This window comes from Astatotilapia calliptera, chromosome 3 (genome assembly GCF_964374335.1).
Source record: "Astatotilapia calliptera chromosome 3, fAstCal68.1, whole genome shotgun sequence".
In the NCBI taxonomy this organism is placed as follows: Eukaryota; Metazoa; Chordata; class Actinopteri; order Cichliformes; family Cichlidae; genus Astatotilapia; species Astatotilapia calliptera.
Window position 1 is genome coordinate 14,659,558 of NC_137424.1, and position 14,298 is coordinate 14,673,855.

The 14,298-nt window shown below is 40.2% G+C and overlaps 1 protein-coding gene across 1 annotated transcript in view; it reads right to left on the reverse strand.

Moving 5' to 3' along the window:
* The window catches only part of LOC113017662 (protein NLRC3-like), a 97,468-nt gene that overhangs the window by 26,532 nt on the left and 56,638 nt on the right, over positions 1–14,298 (reverse strand). The window lies entirely within an intron of this gene.

Below are 14,298 nucleotides of genomic sequence, written 5' to 3' on the forward strand. Positions count from 1 at the left end.
AGCATCCCTAGACCCAGCTGTCTTAGCTAATTATAGGCCAATCTCCAACCTGACAATCCTTGAAAGAGTAGTTGGGGGGAGACAATCAGAGGGGCAGTGTGATGATCTTTGGTTACAAACTACCGCAGTCAAGTCATTAAGGGAAACAGGATCAAACTGCTCTAAGACAGCTGAGCACACAGGAGAAAGACTCGGATTTGAGGCAGCAGTCGGCGAGACAAGAGCCCTAATAGACAGAAGCTTGTTGTTAAAAAATGCTAAAAAGAGTGACGCTGAAAAACTAGTTCATGCATTTATTACTTCCAGACTGGACGACTGTAATTCATTATTATCAGGATGTCCTAAAAACTCAGTGAAAAGCCTTCAGCTAATCCAAAATGCTGCAGCAAGAGTCCTGACAGGGACTAGAAAGAGAGAGCAGATTTCTCCTGTTTTGGCTTCCCTTCATTGGCTGCTCCTCACATACAAGGTCTTAAATAATCAGGCCCCATCTTATCTTAATGCTGCACCACAACACCTGATCTCTGGTTTCCTCACCTCTTCAATCCCACTTTAATACTTGACTAAACTCATTTTCCTGTTTAGGTGTTGAGGCAAAGCCGCCCATCTACAATGCAGGCAACAGCAAACGGAGCTATTTTTGATTCCCTTTGAGTTTTTTCTACTTTTGTGCTACAAAATGTTCAAGCTGATTAAATTCATTAGAATAAAAGTTCAGATAATTTTCTCATATTAATGTTGGAGGTAGAAATTCAGGTAACTTTGCACAAAAACTGGCAGAAATTTCCTTCAAAGATGGCGTTTTTACTTTAATACTGTGAGTACATTTCAGAGCCTGTACTCTTTTACCTTTACTTGAGTAAAGAAGCTGAATCATTATTTCAGCTTTAAGAGGGTATTTTAACACAAACATCAGTCCTTCTACTTAAGTATGTTTGACACTTTGTTTAATCATCATTTTTAATGATCAAATATAATTATGTTTGTTATTTGTGGATTTTAAATGTCCTTGACAGAGACAGATGATGATCATTATCCTGCACTGTGGTCTCAGGTTTGGTCGAGCTAGCACAAAGAATGGCTATGTTGAACTTCCTCCTGGGATCTACACTAAGAAGTGAGTCCAACATTAGCAGGGTCTCTTTCCTTTATCTGATTCACTTTAGCATTCACAGTCACGTGAAGCTTGTTATTAACTCGATAAGTCAACCCAGGGTTTCAGCTGAGCGCTCACATGAAACACATGGTGTTGGCAGCATCTGATCAATCATATTCATGGAGACGTGTATCAGCAACAGAGCAGCTGAGTTTGCAGAAGGAAGTCAAACTAAACCACAGGAACAATATGAGGAGATTACACACATAATAAAATACTAGCAGTAACACAGCTGCTGCAGACAAATCAGTCGTGTGATCGTGTGTGAGAGGAGAAGGACTGTAAAGGAGTTTGGTGTTAAAAGCTCTGTATGAATGTGGGAGACTTTGAAGGGCTTTAAAAAGGCCAATATAAAATAAAAGGCAGCAAAATTGCTGAGTGTGAAAGTCACCAGACTTATCAGACCTCTGTGATTAAGACCTGTAAGAACACCTGTTTGTACTTGTTGGCATTATATCAAACACACACGTATATTAAGCCTTTGTTTGAACTCTGGTTGAATTTGTTACTTTCAGACTGTGAAACATCACAGAGGCTGCAGCTGCAGATCTTTTATTCACCTGGAAATTTACTTTAAATGTTAGATGGAAAATGTATTGCTCAGTTTAACCAAAGTAAGAACAAGAATCCATAAACCTTCATAAAGACAAACATCTCCCAGAACATTGAGCTGCTGAAGTGTCACTGAAGGGAAAAACTATTTGTCCTCCTCCATCCAGCAACACCTGAAACACCTGAGTGGAAGCTCCTCCCTACACTGTGTTTGAAGCAAAGCACAAAGGAGACACCTGCTGGAGCAGCTGGAGTCCTACAGACACTCAGCCTCTTCACTACACAAACACCTCCTACAACATCCACTCTTTCCACTCTGACTGCTGTGTTTGTGGAAACACTCCAACACACACCGCTTCACATACCAACATAGAAATGTGTGAAAAAGAGCTGAGCTGATATTAAACATGAGGATTTATTCAAAAATACAGAGTCAGGAACAACATCTAGACACACATTACCTCTCAGCAGCAGAAGAACAGCCTTTAAAGTCTATAAAAGCATCCTTCGACTCGTTGCTCTTTAAGGAAACACAGCTGGGTTCAGGTCCAGGAGATTCTGGCCTCTTATTGATCCTAAAAGAAAAACAATAAATGTCACAGCTTCATGAGACAGGAAGGAAAAACTGGAAATATTAAATTAAAGACATGATGAACAATCTCATAAAAATAATGTACTTACTCTTTGTCACATAACAGTCTTTTGTTAAAGTTTACAATAATACCCTTCGACCTGTTGCTCTTTAAGGAAACACAGCTGGGTTCAGGTCCAGGCTCTGGATTAGTTTCAGGGTTATGTCCAGCTGAGCCTGGTACGCCCCACAGCTCTGGGCTTTAAAACAACACACACAGAGGTATGAGTGTGAATAATGATGGAGCAGTGATGTGAGTGCTGAGCTGTGACATGGAGAAGAGTCATGGACAGTTAGAGATGGTCATCTCACCTCTGAGCTTTGGTCTGGCTCTCATGTTCCCCACACAGAGTGCTTTTAGAGGGAGGGACTCCCTCCTCTCTGTCCTCACACTGATCCATGCTGCTCAGTTCACATCAGCTCACACACACTTTCTACCTTCACCTGCAGAGGAAACACAAATCATTCATGTGCACATCAACTGAGAGCTGCAGAGGTCGTGTCTGATGTGTTGGACTAACATCCATCTGAGACGCAGCTTTCATCAGTTCACTACAAAAAGTGTCACAGAGCCCAGTTCAGCCTCCAAATCCTCCATTACTGTAGTCCTACAAAGCAGCAGGTCAAACATGGCTGCAGAGAGCAGCTTTATGTCAGTAACCATGTCCAGGACCGAGCTGACTGCTTACAGAGTTCATACTCTAACTGCTAGCTGCTCTGCTAGCTAAGCTAACTCAGTAACAGTGACTCTGACAGCAGTTACTGTGGAACAGCGGCCGAGCTCAGGACACATTCAGTGTGTTTAGTCTGAGTCCTGGACTCTGATTCAATGGATTCAATCCAGCTCAGAGTTTCATGTGTTCATCAGAATAAAATACATGTACTAATATAACAGAAGTAATGCTCTGAATGCAGGACTGTAATGGAGGATAAACAAGGTTTTTACAGCCTGAAAGAAACATTCAGTTCATATATTTGTAGACAGTGAAGCAGTTTTTAATACTGCAGCTGTTTCCTTCACCTGTGTGTGTGTGAGCCACACCTTCATGTGCTGCTTTAGAAATATGTGGTCTGACTGCTCAGACTGAGTCTAGGAGGAAAGTTCACACGCTGGAGAAAGTTTTGTTCCTAACTTTGTCAGAGTTCGGCTCCAAAGACAAAGAAGACGGAGCTCACAGTCTGTAGATGGTCCTCAGTGTGTGTGTGAAGCCAAGAGAGCACACAGGAGTGTGTTTATGTCAGCAAATCAGTGTGTGAAGAGTCTGAGGGAGTGTGTGAATGAGACTCAACACTGAAACCAACAGTCCAAGAAAAGCGTCTGGATTTCTTTAAGTTTAACTTAAAGAAGTCCAGACGCTTTTCTTTTTGCCTCCATAATGTCTCCATAATGCTGCAATGTTATCTGCCCCAGAAACACTGTGCAGAAGCTCTGATGGTGACACAGAAAAGTCACAGTGGAGATACTTCTGTCCACCTTTGATTAGACTCATTATAAAAAGGAAACAAAGTTTGAACACAGTCATGTTTCCAGTTCACTGACTTACATTTATTCCATGGACACTCACTCTAACCTGAAGCACAGCTACAACCCAACATTGTTGAGGCCTCATCTCCTCCTTTCCTGACTGTAGAGGTTAAATATGCAACAACCAACAAATAAAAGAATTTGGTTCATTTCAAAGAAATTCACACGGTGACCAAGTAAAGTAACCGTAGTAAAGGAGACAACATCCCGTTGATGGTGGGATTATTTGAAAGATTTGCTTTAGTCACGTCACCAAATGCAGTTGAACCACCCGTGGATCCATGTTTGACCATTCTACCACTCTGAGCTCTGCTTTTGAATCATTTTATTATTATCATCATTCATTGATTCATTCTTTGGAGGGGGGCTATTTCCTAATGCCGCCCTAATAAGGTGATGTTCAAGGGGAAATATAACAGAAACTCTTTCAGTGTTATTCATTAATAAATTAACAGATAAACTGTGAAGAAGAAAAAACTGAGATTTAAAGGAGAGAGTGAGAAACTTGATCATCCATCCTCATAATACATGTTTATCAGTATCTGCTGTGACCATACTGCAGTAATAACTACAAGTCTACATTTCTGTGACTGTTGATCAATCACAGCAGGAATCTGAGCTCATCTCTGCACACAGAGCAGCTTCAGCTCTGGGATAAACTGCTCGCTTCACGTCCTTCTCAGCTCACAGACACTCATCCTGATATTTTCCTTTAACATTTGATGGTATAATTCATCTGAGTTTACACTTTATCTGCATAAATACAGAAAAACAGACCCAAACACCAGAAACCATCAGTTTCACGATCAACGGGAAGTGGCTCAAACGTCACAGTTTCATAACGTCACCCTGAACTCCACTCACGGAGTTTCTGTCGCCATTGTAGTTTTTAAAGTCCCGTGATAAAGGCGGGTCTTTCTGTGAATCCGCACGCTCATTGGCTAATAGGTCGAGATTGACACATCGTTATCCAATGAGCGTGCGGGAACTTCCGACATAAAGTTGTTTCCTTTGAAAAACCAAAGTCTGATTATTTTTGCCTCCACTGACGGAGCCTGTTGTTCCCGCCACAGAGACACAGTAATGTCAGAGCGGTGTTAACACTCACCCTGCCTCAGCACAGCTCTCACTCTCCTCCTGCTCTCTCACACTAAACGGAGGCTCAGCTAAACTCACTTCCTCTCTACTTACAGGAAACCAGCGCTCAGAGGAGCCGACCGGCCTCACATTTCACCCACAGACACGAACAGCGTGGAATTATTTTATGTCATAAGAAGAAACATATTCATGTTAACACTCACCTGCCTCACCTCCACCTTCCTCCTCCTGCTTTCACTTTCACTGCTGCTCCCTAAACACAGAGGATGCTGGGACTTGTAGTTTTTTCCTTCCGGTGCGGTCTTCCTCTTTGTTTGTTTGTGTTTGTGTTCAAGTTATTTCGATCATGTAAACATCAACAGAACACGTGAAGCCACACAGAGTTTGTATGTCGAGGTGGGTAGGAGGGTTTGAGGGTTTGGGGAGGGGTCAGAGGGAAGAGGTCTCTCAGTCTTGACAATCCACATTGATGGCATTGCATCTTTCAGCGTGTTTGTGGGTCGATTTGGATGCTCCAGGTGTGAGAGCAGCCACTCAGCCTCTGCTGCAGATGTGTGTCACAAGTTCATCTAGTAGTGAGACGGTGGCGCAAGATGGCGAGTTGAGCAGTCGCACGAATTAGGAGCTCGTTGAACTTGTCCCAGAATTTACTTTGTGTTCGTTATTGTTTCCACTCGAAAGTAGTAAAATGACTGCCCCAAGTATAGTTCAACCTGCTAAATTCAAACTCGACCTCAAAAAACAAGAAACAACATCGCCATGTGATGGAAAGGAAGACAGCAGAGAAGGAACGGATCATGACTACGTAGAAAAAACCTTTAAAAAAGAGTGGACGAGCAGCTAGCTGACCTGAGTGTGCAATGCAAGCAAGCTAGTACGATGCTAGCCAGCCTAGCCAAAGCGGTTCAGTTCAACTCGGAGGAGGTGAAAGAATGTAAACAAAAGGTTAAAGAGTTGGAGAGACGAAACGAGCAGTTGACCAAAGATAACTACGATCTCAAGGAGAGAGTGTGAGAGCAAGAAAGGTACAAAATGAGGTGGTGCCTCCGGATTAAAGGATTAGAAGAGAAAAGAGATGAAGGTGTCAGATCGCTGGTTATTGGAATTCTTGGCAAGATCGCACCTGATATGATATCAAAGCTTGAAGAATCTGTGGATGTGGTGCATAGAGTTGGGAAGAAGATTGAGAACAAGGTCCGACATATCATCATTCTGTTTGCTCTGAGACACGTGAAAGAGGAGATTTGGCGTCGCACCAAAGATTCGGCTGTCTGTAAGAACGGCGGTTTCCACTTCGCTGAGGTACTGCCGCGGGAGGACTGGGAAGAGAGGAGGCGGCTGTGGCCGCAAATTGAACAAGCCAGACGGGCTGGGAAACGGGCCTTTTTCCGGGGTCCTCATGGATACATCGAAGGACGGAGGATCATCGACGTTGAATGAAAGACTTGATGTAAGACTGTATACAGTGGAATATTATTAATGGGACAAAAGAGTTCTACTTAAAGTTAAAGGTTATTAGTCACTGAGTTGGTGACAAGTGTTACAATTTAAACTCATGTTTATATATTTTTCTTTTCTTTTTAAAAAAAAAGTTATTTTCTTAGCATACTCTTATTATGGTTCACTCAAAAATTTCTTTTGGTTCATTAAACGTTCGGGGTTTGAAGGAAATTGTTAAGAGAAAGGCACTTTTTTTATTTTGCAAGGGGCAAAATGTCACTGTCTGTTTTTACAAGAGACTCACTCTGTGGATGCCGATGTTACCTTTTGGGCTAATCAGTGGGGAGACAAGATTCTTTTCAGTCGTGGATCTAACAGATCTGGAGGTGTGGCGATTTGTTTTAATAAGTTCCCAGGGGAGATTATAACATATAAAGCTGATAGTGAGGGTCATTGGTTAACTGCAGCTTGAAGAGCGAAGGTATATTTCTAATTGTTACAAATCTTTATGGACATAATAACGAAGGTCAAAATAAACGTCTATTGGAAAATCTAACAAATGTTATTTCAGAGTTTAAAGTTATGTACCCCACAGATTACATCCTAGTAGGAGGAGACTGGAACATGACCTCAGATGAATGGATGGACAGATGGCCTCCTCGCTTAGGAAGGAGGCAACAGAATAACATTATTGAGAACTTTTCTAGTGATAATAATTTTACAGACATTTGGAGAAGTTTGAATCCTGGAGTTAAGAATTATTCATGGTTTAAACCTAATGGAGAAAGCAGGTCAAGAATTGATTATTGGTTAGTGAGCGATGACATTTTGAGGTGTACTTCACCATCTAAAATCTCCAAAGCACCCCTATCTGATCACTGTTTCATTGATCTTGTCTTAGAACCAACAAGGATGAAACGTAGTAGCAGGGGATATTGGAAATTTAATGCCAGCCTTTTAAATAAGGACAAGTATTGTGATAAAATTAGACATAAAATTACAGATATAAAAAATGATGACTCAGTAGTGGGTAATATACAGAAATGGGAACTTATTAAATTCAAAATCAGAGAATTCACTATAAAATTCTGCAAAGAACTGAACAGGGAAAAACGGGAATATGAAAGTAATTTACTTCGTGAAATAACTCAGTGCTGTAGTAAAGAAAAACTAAACGTGCAAGAAAAGAATAAATTGATGGAGTTACAAACTAAATTAGACGATCTTTACCTAGAGAAAGCCCAGGGTGCCTTTATAAGATCGAGAGCCAAGTGGATTGAGGCAGGTGAAAAGAACTCATCATATTTTAGTAAGCTGGAAAAGTGCAGACAGCAGAGAAATCTAATCTCAAGCTTGTTGATAAATGGGACTGAATGTAAAGATTTCAGAAAGATTGGAAAAGAAGTCTTCACTTTTTATTCCAAATTGTACTCCTCAGAATATTCAGCAGCTGATTCTGATAGTTTCTTTGATAAGATTCATAATCTCATCCCATGTATTGACAAGCCGTTCAAAGATCTGTGTGATTCAGAGCTTAAAATTGAGGAACTGGATTTGGTGGTCATGAAAATGGCATTAAACAAGTCCCCAGGGACAGATGGACTCACTACTAATTTTTATCAATTCTTCTGGAAGGACCTAAGAACTTTATTGTTTGATGCATTAAAGGAATCGATAGAGAAAAAAGAAGTGATGCCGAGCATGAAACAAGGGCTGATAACCCTGATCCCTAAATCGGGTAAGGATAAAAGAATTTTAGACAATTTAAGACCCATCACCTTACTAAACACTGACTATAAGATCCTGTCTGGAGCTGTAGCTGAGAGGCTAAAGAAAGGCATCTCAAACATTATCAGTGAAACACAATCAGGTTTTTTGAAAGGAAGACTAATTCATAACAATATTAGGCTGGTTTTGGATCTCCTTGAATACAGTGAATTAATCCAAGAGAGAGGGTACATCCTGTTCTTGGATTTTTACAAAGCATTTGACTCAGTTGAACATACGTTCATATTAAAAACTCTGCAGTCTTTTGGTTTTGGAGAGGAATTTATCAATGTTATAGAGATGCTATATAATGACATTAACAGCTCTGTTTTGCTAGAACATGGTACATGTTCAAGGTTTGAGGTTAATAGAGGGATAAGGCAGGGATGTAGCAGCTCACCACTTCTGTTCATCATGGTTGCTGAGCTGTTGTCTATTTTCATCATCATCATCATCAACTTTATTTATAAAGCACTTTAAAACAACCACAGCTGACACAAAGTGCTGTACATTGGAACTGTAAAATAAAATTACATGAGATATAAATAAAAAACAAATAAAAGAAGAGTGAAATCATTAATTAAATAACTACTGCATTAAAAAAGAAACTAAGTCTCACTGAGGTTAAAAGCCAAGGAATAAAAGTGGGTTTTAAGACGTGATTTAAAAGTGGACAGTGAAGGGGCCTCTCTAACATGCATGGGCAAATTATTCCATAATTTTGGAGCCACAATAGAGAAGGCCCTGTCCCCTCTGAGCTTCCTCCTGGATCTCGGTACCTCCAGGAGCAGCTGGTCAGCTGACCTGAGAGACCGACAGGGTATGTGGGGATGAAGAAGCTCAGAGAGGTAAGGCGGGGCAAGACTGTGTAGACATTTAAAAACAAACATAAGAATTTTAAAATTAACTCTAAAAGACACAGGCAGCCAGTGCAGAGAGGCCAGCACGGGGGTTATATGCTCTCTTTTTCGAGTTCCTGTTAGGAGTCGTGCAGCCGCATTTTGAACCAGCTGCAGACGTGAGAGCAATGACTGACTGACCCCCACATAAAGTGAGTTACAGTAGTCCAGGCGGGAAGAAATAAAAGCATGGATCACTGTTTCAAGGTGCTGCCTCGAAAGAAAAGATTTTAGTCTTGCCAGTCGCCTTAAATGATAAAAACTGGACTTCACCACTGCTCTGATTTGGTTGTCCAATTTAAAATCACTGTCCAACTTAAAACCAAGGTCAGTAACAACAGATTTAAAATAGACTTCCAGGGATCCTAAAACAACAGAGGAGGACTCACAGGGACCACTGGGTCCAAACACCAACACTTCTGTTTTCTTTTTATTAAAATTTAAAAAGTTTCGAGCCAACCAAGCTTTAATGTCATCTAGACATGTCAAGAGAGGTTTTGTGGAGATGGCATCCTTGCGTTTTAGTGTCAAATAAATTTGGCAGTCATCGGCATAACAGTGAAATGAGATCCCATGCCTTCTAAGGATAGAACCCAGAGGCAGTAGATACAGAGAAAAGAGCAGTGGCCCTAAAATTGAGCCCTGTGGGACACCACATGACAGAGGAGCAGAAGACGATTCGTAACCGAGAAGGCTGACAGAGAAAGTTCTATCTGACAAATAAGACCTAAACCAATTGAGTGCAGTGCCACCAATACCCACTACATCATGTAATCGAGAAATTAAAATATTGTGGTCTACTGTGTCAAAGGCAGCAGTTAGGTCAAGCAAGACAAGAACAACATGGTTACCAGAATCACATGCCAGAAGGATGTCATTAAAAACCCTTAGTAATGCAGATTCTGTGCTGTGAAGGGTTTTAAAACCTGACTGAAAAACCTCAAAGATTCCATTTTCATCTAGAAAATCTTTCAGTTGACTAAAAACAATTTTCTCTAAAACCTTGGAGACTAAAGGCAGCTTGGAAATAGGCCTATAGTTCGCTAAAACTGTGTGATCAAGGCCAGGTTTCTTAAGCAGTGGCTGTACTACTGCATGTTTGAAATTTGCAGGAACCACACCAGAAGACAGACTGCTGTTAATAATGTCAAGGACATACTGTTGTATACTAGGAAAAATTTCTTTAAAGAATTGTGGAGGGACAGGATCCCGTGGGGAACCTGTGGGCTTAATATGGCGAACCACATCCTCTAAAGAGGAGAGCGTCACAAGCTCAAACTGAGTGAAAACAGCAGCGCAAGGGACAGAGACAGAGGGGTCAGAGTCAGGAGCTGTGATAAGAGCCCTGATGGTGACAACCTTTTCAATAAAAAAGTTCAGAAAATCATTGCAAATCTCAGGAGAAACTTCCAAACAGACATTCAAAGGAGTATTAAGAACAGTGTCAATGGTCCTAAATAACACACGTGGGTTATGACAGTTGGAAGAAATAATATTTGCAAAATATTCCCTTTTTGCCTCTTTAACAGTGTTCTGGTAGCGATGCCAGCAGTCTTTGAGAATTTGAAATGATACATGCAGTTTATCCTTTTTCCACCTCCGTTCTGCTCGACGACATTCCCTCTTAACAGCACGACTGCTCTCATTAAACCAAGGCTCAGGTTTAGCCTTAAGCTGCCTGGTTTTTAAAGGAGCCACAGAGTCCATGATTTTTTGACAGCAAGAATTAAACCAGGAATGTAGGTCTTCTGTGTCAGAGGAATTATTTTGATTAAAAACAGTCACATTAAGGGGTTAACTGTGATGGGTGAACAGATAATAATCAGTCAGCTGGCAGATGATACCACCCTGTTTCTAAAAAATGAGGACCAGATTCCTTTAGCCTTGCAGGCGATCAACCATTTCTCCAAAGCTTCTGGCCTACAGCTGAATATTAATAAATGCAAAATTCTAGCTCTGCATGAGTGTCCCCTGCAAGCAATAAATAATATGCAGATCAAAAAAGAGGTGAAGTATCTGGGCATTGTAATTTGCAAGGATAAGACATCAACAGAAAATAAGAATATCTGTACCAATATAGAAAAGTGTAAGTCAATTTTAAACATGTGGCTGCAAAGGGACATAACTCTGTTTGGGAGAATCTTGCTAACCAACATGGACAGTCTGTCCAGACTCATCTATCCAGCCTTTTCTCTGCCCATACCTCCAAAACTAATTAAATCTATAAATACTCTTAATTTTAGGTTCATATGGAGGAACAAATGTCATTATATAAAGAAAAATGATGTGATTAAGAATTATGAAGAGGGTGGGGCTAATGCCACTGACTTTGATGTTATGAATGGTGTACTAAAATTGAAATGGTTAAGATCTTTCATTAGGAACAAAAATTCCTTTTGGAACATTATTCCCAATGTGATTTTTGGCAAAATGGGTGGAATAGACTTTTTGTTACGTTGTGACTTTGATTGCAGTTCGTTACCTGTTAAACTCTCAGCTTTCCATCAGCAGGTCCGTCTCTACTGGAAATTAATCTATAAACATAGCTTTACTCCTCACAACACCCCTATATGGAACAACAGGTATATCCGTTTGTGTAGGAAATCTGTGTACGTGGATGAATGGAGATCTAAAGGGATTTGGGCTGTAGCTCATTTTATGGATGATAATGGGGTCTTACTAAAACATGAGACGTTTTGTGAGAAATTTGATGTAAGATGTACTGCTAAGAGATATAAATCCCCAGTGAAAGCCATCCCAGTCCCTTTGAGATCAATGATAAAAGAAGATATTGTGCACTCTAAAATTTCTCCTGGACTGAGGCAGCTCTGCATAGCTGGAGTTGAATTTGGTGACAGCAGGTTTACAAACAAAGTGATCAGGAATATTTTGATAAATGAAATTTGCCCTAATCCGGTTAAAAGAAATTATATCCTTAAAGAATTTGAGACCATGGAGGTTAAGGCGATAAGACAAAAGTCTACAGGGAGAGCAGAATTATTAGGCAAATGAGTATTTTGTCCACATCATCCTCTTCATGCATGTTGTCTTACTCCAAGCTGTATAGGCTCGAAAGCCTACTACCAATTAAGCATATTAGGTGATGTGCATCTCTGTAATGATAAGGGGTGTGGTCTAATGACATCAACACCCTATATCAGGTGTGCATAATTATTAGGCAACGTCCTTTCCTTTGGCAAAATGGGTCAAAAGAAGGACTTGACAGGCTCAGAAAAGTCAAAAATAGTGAGATATCTTGCAGAGGGATGCAGCAGTCTCAAAATTGCAAAGCTTCTGAAGCGTGATCATCGAACAATCAAGCGTTTCATTCAAAATAGTCAACAGGGTCGCAAGAAGCGTGTGGAAAAACCAAGGCGCAAAATAACTGCCCATGAACTGAGAAAAGTCAAGCGTGCAGCTGCCAGGATGCCAGCATAGGAAAATTGGGTTGAACAGTGAGACTGCATTTGTGGGGTTTAGAAACATCCAGAGCATCGCAACAGAAAGGTAAATAAAAAAAGTAAGAGAGAGAGAGAGATAAAGAAATAAATGAACTAATAATACATAAATGAATAGAAAAATAGAAAACACACATGTGAAATTGTCACATGTGAAATTGTTTTTGGAGAGAATCAGAAGTGAGACAGTTTGAATCCACAGTTCAGCGCAAAGATGCAGGAATTAAATCTGATTATAAAAACACATCGAGGCAACGAAGACCAGCTTACACTCAATATTAATATGAACACACAACATACACGCAATGAAGACATGCTTACACTCATGAATGTGAATACATGACATAAATGCTGAATGGTGTAGATTTAACACACTTAAAGGCTGAAGCTGAGGAATAACTCAGGAAGCTGCAGGACAATAGAGCGACTTTTGTGACAAGGAAAAAGAGACTGGGAGGACCAACCAGGGATTAGAAGCTTAAAGCAGGTTTAAAATAGTGAATTAGAAGTGGTTTCCAGCTGATTGAGCAAAAGAAGTGACGACTGTAGAAATAAAAATAAAAGAATAATAATTGAATTATGCAGCAATGTTTTGAATATGCATTTCTGTTGTCAGGGCAACTTCTCGAGATGTGACTCAATATGCAAATTAGTTGAATGAGTGGGGACAGAAAAAAAAGAAAAACTCAAGTTTCCTGTCTGAGACATGAGTGAAGTTTGCATTGAGAGAAATATATCTGTGACTGTGTGAGAAGAACTGTTTGGTAAAATATATGATAGCAGCCGCAGGACAATTAAATAAAGTCTGTGACTAAGTGCAGTCGTGCAGATTTGGAGAAGAAGTTTATAATTTAGTGATGACACATTGTTATAAAGTGTTTAGAAAGGGCTTAATGGGAATATTACTGTTGGGCAAACTGTGCGGCTTTAACAAGATTTTCTGTGTATTTAGCAGGTGAAACTCTGTCAGCTGACTTCAGACTGTCAGGAAGCTGAAGAACCTGAGGCCAACCACTGAAACATGATGTGGGCAAAATGAACAGAGGGAGTGATTTTAAAGGTGAACATTTAGGACTTACTGCAAATGTTACTATGTCAAAGTTACTGTGACTCAAACAGAGGAAATTCTGATTTTTTTATTTCCACACCCAGCATGTTTTGGGTGTTATATGCTATTAAATACTTTTAAATAAATTAAAAAGTATTTTCACATTTAACTCCAGAAAATCATCGATCAAAACATGGATATTACCTGACCACAGATTCGTGGTGACGTCACTGCTCTTTTAACTGTTCGGTGTCTTTGTTTGTTTGCTGGTTGTAGAAATGGTTTATATGAGCTTTGAGCTGAGAGTCAGAGGTTTCTGTGGACACTGCTCATGTCGGCACTTATATTTCTGACCTTTTCTTATAACCGATTAAACATGATCTCCTCCCTTTTGCCCCCATTTTTGGTGGTGTAGGTACAAATGATCAGGCATGACACTCTCATAATAAATAAGATACTGCAAATAATTATTTCTGCATTTGTGCGATTGAAGTGAATTGAAAATGTGTATGAAATGACACTGTTTTAAAGATTTGGCCTAAATAATTTTGGAGTGAATGAGTCTAAACATGATGACCTAACTAGTGATACCCTGACACACACACACACACACACACACACACACACACACATACGTGTTTTCGTGATATATCAGTACGTATGACAAAAATGTGACAAATGGGAACGTGCCTTTCCGAAGGTCCTAGAGGCATGGGGATCTCAA